Source organism: Anser brachyrhynchus (assembly GCF_964034855.1).
Source record: "Anser brachyrhynchus genome assembly, chromosome: 6".
In the NCBI taxonomy this organism is placed as follows: domain Eukaryota; kingdom Metazoa; phylum Chordata; class Aves; order Anseriformes; family Anatidae; genus Anser; species Anser brachyrhynchus.
Window position 1 is genome coordinate 25,029,446 of NC_137700.1, and position 6,000 is coordinate 25,035,445.

General features: G+C 47.3%; 1 long non-coding RNA gene across 1 annotated transcript in view; it reads left to right on the forward strand.

Annotated features, from left to right (window-relative positions):
- Nucleotides 1–6,000, forward strand: part of LOC308197007 — a 318,880-nt gene that overhangs the window by 302,372 nt on the left and 10,508 nt on the right. The window contains exon 10 of the long non-coding RNA XR_013952526.1: nt 3,335–3,412. This is a non-coding gene — a long non-coding RNA (uncharacterized lncRNA). The remainder of the gene's footprint in view (nt 1–3,334; nt 3,413–6,000) is intronic.

The window sequence follows — 6,000 nt, forward strand, 5'->3', positions numbered from 1 at the left end:
GCCATTATATGGCTTTGAGTGGGGCTTAAAAAAATTAAGACAGGGAAAGATTTTGCTAGCAGGCGCTTGGAAGGGGAGGACTCCTGCCTTCCACATCTGAGAATGCCAAAGGAATGGATCTTCTCTTGCAAGTTTTCAAGCACAAAGGGATACATTTTCTGTGCACCAATGCAAAAAAATCTATGTGCATCTTGCACCAAACAGTCAAACAAAATAAATCATTTAACAGGCTTAAAGGCCTCTTTCTTTCTGCTATGAATTAAATAAGGTTTGTAAATGAGTGCAAGCATTATCCATCAAGAAGAAGGAGAAAAAAGAAAAGAGAGAAAGCAAGAACAAAATCCCAGAAAAAAAATTATCCACTTCCTGCTGTTTTCCTTTCCTCCCCATAAAGTGAGTGTCTTATCCTCAGAGAAATTCACTTCATTGTTAGAAATAGCCGAAATTGGCTTGCAACTAGTAAAGATGCCAAGAATTTGCACCTTGCTCTGTGACCTAAAGCAAAAATGACATGAACATTGACAAATTTGACAAGGAAATTTGTGCAAAAAACAACTTCTATTTGGCTAGCCAAGCAGCAAATATGTCGGATGATATGCTTTATTAAGCAATCCATTTTTCAGCAATAGCTGCACCATCTGCAAAGGTTAGTGTGCATCAGGCTTTCCACAGAATTTCATCTGCGTCTGCAGCTAGGTGCAACACACGACCACATTTTTCATGTACATACAATTTTGGATGCAAATAGAATACTTGATGAAAGAGGTGACCTTCCGGACTGACTTCCCCCATGCAGTAAAGTCACAGGCACAGAAGCAGCTGAGGGAAACATATCTCTGCCTGGAGGGAGGGGGGGAGCTGGGGAGAGGGAAGAGGAGGAAAGGGAGAAATAAAAAGAGGAGAAAACTTGAAGGAAGAGTGTTTCCCAAATAAATGCTTTGGCATATCACAAAGCAGAGACTCCACTTGTTTTAGTCAAAGGGGTACCAAGACTGTTCTGTTGGGTAGCTGCAGTTCCCTTCTGGATGGTGTCCATTTCTCAGCCTTCTAGTTTTTGTCATGTTATCTTGTGTAGTTCCTGCTGCTACGATATCTAAGCATCCTTGGCTTTTCTCCCTTTACTTTTGTTGGTCCCTCTGTCGTGTTTTGCATTCCAGACTTGTCATCTCATTTCCTCTCTTCCTATGATGGTCCCTGCCTAGGGCTGCTGGATCTCCTTCCAAACATCCTTGGCTCTACAGGCAAGGAGAGGAAGAACTGCGTTCAAATACTAGTTGGATGTATGCATTTTCTGCCTTTTTTTTTTTTTTAAGGCACGGTGGTCCTGCCTTTGTATTTTCCTGTATTGTTTTCTACTGGATACAGTCCTTTCGTGTCCTGCCTGCCCTACATTAGGTGGAATCAACTCTGCTCTAGTCCCCAGTCTTCTTCCCCAAGTGTATGCTGTACACATGGCTCCCTACGCCTCATTGATGGTTGCTGGTTATAAATTCATGTTCTCAATCCCTACTCCGCTTAGCTGAAGTTGGATGCCATCCCAGTGCCTTGCAACTGTCCCTGGTCCAGTGGAAAGTTTAATCTGCCAGTTCATGGCGTGTCGTCCTATGGGGAGAGTTCAGTTCAGTGCAGCTCCGCACTGCACAGAGAGAAGCTCATTAGCAGGACATGGTAGTGTCTGATGACACTGTGGTCCAAGAAGGCCTCATTAGGCACAAAATGTTTTCTGTGGCTCTCTGAGATTTCCTAGTAACTTAAGGAATTCAGACATAGTTACCACCGGGGCACAGATGAAATGGGGAGCAAAGATGCACTCTCCGAGGGCCATCCCCCATCTGTGCCTTTTGGAGGAGCAGATACTGGATGAAGCCTTTGACTCCTTTTAAGCAGCTTTGGATCTTCACTACAGAGACGCAGATGGGACTGGATAGGTCTGGCAGGCACACTGTCCCCTGGTTGGCTGCTAAGTGGTGTTAAGTGATGAATGTTAAACTTAACAAGGGGACTCTCAGATTTACGTAAGGGTTTTACTGCCTGCCAGGTATGAATGATGGAGCAGCTTTGATCTTTAGGGGGATCAGTACTGGAAGTGATTTAAACTAAAGTTAATAAAACTGCTTAAAACTGTACTCTGCAGTCCCACAGGCTGAAGAAGCCCTAGTGGTCACTTGACTGCTCTAAGTAAAAATTGTTCACATTTATGAGGGAGACCAAATCCCACTGGTGTTAACTGTGTTTCCAGCTGAATAATAAATGGCATCTTCCAAGAGTTCTACACGTCCTTCCTTACGTTCGCTGCAGATCCCATAGCCTGCTGGAGCCACCAAGCTTTTATCCACAGATGCAAAAAATGGCAGACTTGGTATTTCCACGGGGTTTTCTCATTCTCTGTCCACTTCATAATCCCTAAACCAGGTCTGTTCCCTTTGACATTTTGTAGCGTGACACAAGCTAATGCTGGTGCTTTTTTATTTTTCTACTATTGGGACTCTTGGTATGTTTTATGTTTGGAATTTGCTGGCCAGCACTGACAGGTAAATGTCATAAACATTAAAATTTCATTGGCTTCATGGTGGGCTTTGCCACCAATGACCTTTAGAAAGAGGACATCATTAAAGCATGTTTACAGTTTTTATGAGTGGTCCCGTAATGTCTTCCCCCATCCCCATACAACCTTACTGAGTTCCCCATAAAGGTGAAAATTCTCATTTGTAATGGAGAGTCTGTTTTCTATCTCCCAGGAACCTCAGCTGTCCCATCCAATATAACCACAAGTATTTCCACTGGGCATTTCTGTAATGTCCCAAGATGAAACAGCGTGAGCTGCAGTGGGAAGGGTTCTCAGGTGCTGGTGTAAATGGCAGTTGTGTACCCTGTGCTGATTCAGGTGAAGAAGTGGCTTTTTTTGTAGCTACCAGAGAAGTTGCTGGGCTTTACCAACACCCCTGTATCAGCCCAGCTCATTAGGTTTACAAGCAAGATCAAGTTCCATCACTTAACAGTGTTCACAGCCATTGTACAAATACTTCTTCCAGAGTCCTGCGAGGTCATCCTACATGCCAGGGGTTCATACCATCAGCCTGAGTCACAGAACACATGAAAATGGAAGATACCCAGCTATTGCCATAGGATTTTCTAATTCTCCTGCTATTTCCTAGAAACCCTTAAACAACTACCAGAATACTTTCTGTCTGCTCGGTAACAAAACAAGTAGCTTTTTGTGGGCCTGTTTAGAAATCAGTGATTGGCAGCCACTGAAATTGAATTAGCAGTAACTCACCACTGGCAGACGAACACTTTTATTTATTTATTTATTTGTTTGTTTGTTTAATTTCAGCCCAGTGCACTGTTATTCGTGGAAGTCCTCAGCATGATGATTTGATGAGGCCGTGATCTTGGAGAGATACAAAATGAGGTGAGCTGTTTCAGATGAATTACACGGACATCCCAAATTGTAAAGGTACGGTCAAGTCTGGGATGGGTTTTGCTCTGCAGAGCAACCAGCTGAAAACTAGCAGTGTCTGGGAGGAAGTTGCACGAAAATCTTGTTACTTGTACCTTGTTATATAATTACCTCTTGCAGAGTTTGGGTGTTTTTCTGAATTACAGTCACTGTTGGAGGCAGGTTATGGGCTTAGACAGACCACTGGCTGGACAGCCTGGTATTTCCTGCATTCTTATTTCCATGGATCCTCTAACACCCGTGCCTTTGTCATGCTGTTGTGTGGCACTACAAGGATGTTGCATGTCTGAGGTTGTTGTGGTATTTCTACAGACAGCTCCGAGTGGTATTTTCAGAGCCCCCTGATATGCTCCTCGCACTCCCGCATTTTCTAAACCCCCTGGGGGCTGAGGGTCATCTCTCACTTTGCATGGCATAAATTGATAATGACACAATGAAATCAGTCATGATGAAATGGCTCCATTTTGATTACAATGGGAGGGGATTTGGGATCTGTGTTTCTGTTGTGGTGTCTCATGAGCCATCCTTAAACAACAGTCGTGGTTTAAATCTTTTGGCAAAGGTTTCCAACAACTCTCCTATCCCACCTGATAAGCTTGTGGGTAGGTTCAGCAAACTCTGCTTTCAGAGGTTTTTCTACATGTTTACTGAGAAATTCTTCATGTTGCATCTTGCAGAAGCCTGTCTGTTCCCTGTGGCTGGATTTCTGTGGGGCTGCAGTTGTTGTCTTAGAGAATAACAGAATTGACTCACACACTAAAAGATCCTCCTCATCCACCACTCAGTGTGTCTGAAGCAGCATTTTGGGAAGCATCGCTAGATTTATGGCCATTTGGCTATGGCTTCTACTTTCTGTCTCTCCCTGCCCTGCATCATCTAAGGGCTAGTCTCTGGTCTCGTCCCTTGACATAGATGCCGTGCATCTCTGGAAGTCCAGGACCCTGAGACTTCTTTGAACCCAAGTCCCTGCTCTCAGCTGGTTTCTGCCCCTGGTCCATTGCACATGCTGCAGTGTGGAGTCAGAGCACTGAAATGCTCAGGCAGGACAAATCAATGGGTGTCTGCTGATTTACGCTGCTGGAGGATGGGGCCCAGGTCGGAGAGAGAGCACAGAACCCTCCAGCAGAGTCTTTTTAAAAGAAACCGCAGGCAGGTATTTCAGCCCGGTTAGCCGGGCGTTCAATTATGGCTTTTGCTACAGAGTAAAACCAGTTTTTCCAAAGGACACCGGTAGCAGCCTCTTAAAAAAGGAGTCGTGGCCCCTCCCCGGTGACCTTTCCTTGTCAAGTGCTACATGCTGTGATGTTCCTACACAATAGGGAACACTCTGGTCTCTGTGTACTTGGCAAAGGAAGAAATGGCTTTTTTAATCTCATTGCATGAATTATTGGCAAAACGTTTGAAGTGGCTCCAAGATTTCTCTCTGACTGACTTGCATTTTCTCAGGAGATTTGTGTAGTTTGGGAGTTTGGAACGTGTAACTGAGTAACTCAGAGAAAGCATTCGCTACCTTCTGAAAGGCTGCTGTGTCCTTGCAGAAAACCACTTCATCTGCTGCATCGACGTCCCCTGGCAGAGGACAAGGCTTGCTGGGCGTGACACCCCGTGTCCCCTCGGAGGATACCTGCCCCTCCTGCTGCCCGGGGGCAGTGCTGCTGCAGACACAGCTGTGACATCCCTCGTGGGCACGGGAGCAGGGCTCTGCCATGCCAGGCCCTGGACAAACACAAGCGTGAGCCAAGGCTTGCCCTGGATAGCCTGCTGTCTGCAGGGCTGGGGCATGGGAACACCGACGGCAGCATAGGGTCACGTATCAAGGAGGTGCCAGAGCTGGGTCTGAGAGAGACCTGTGCTCCTGCCACTGCTGCCCCGGGGTATGGGGCGGCCGCCTCGTGTTGCTGGCCAGCCCCCTCTCCTTGCTTCATCTCCACCCTGGTGGGGCTCTGCCACGGGGCAGGTGTTGCTCCCAGGGGTCCAGTGCAGAACATCTCCATCCCCATTGCTGGAGCATCCCTCTGGCTGCCCACAGACCACGGACGCAGGCAAGGTGTCACCTCCCATGGACAGCCACCTCCCCTCCTTCAGTTCAGGGCTTCTTTTTGTGAGATCACAGTGGAGGGAGTGCGCCAGGACCCACCAAAGTGCTGCTGGGGAGACTGACGGGGAGTGACAGAGCCTGAAACTGTCTGGCAGATTGTTTGTTTAATGGGGGAAAATGTTTTCCTGACGCTGTAGAGCACTTTGAATCGCAAACGATGTCAATAACGCACGTTCACCTGTTCCTACCACGGAGCTCTTCTCACTCCTACGCCATCCCTTTTGGTAGGAGGCTCCCGAGCGCCCTAAATGCCAGCAGCACGTGGCTGGTTTGCCGATGGGGGCCGCCTGCAGCTCGGTGAGGGGGTGGTCGGGGGGGGTCACAACGGCTCCATCCTTCACCACGCTCCCCCGGCCCTCCTGCCCTGTCCCGGTGGCCAGCCCTGCCTCGGTGTCCTCCCTTCAACTTCGATTCCCTGGGCCTGCAAAGTGGAAAATGAATT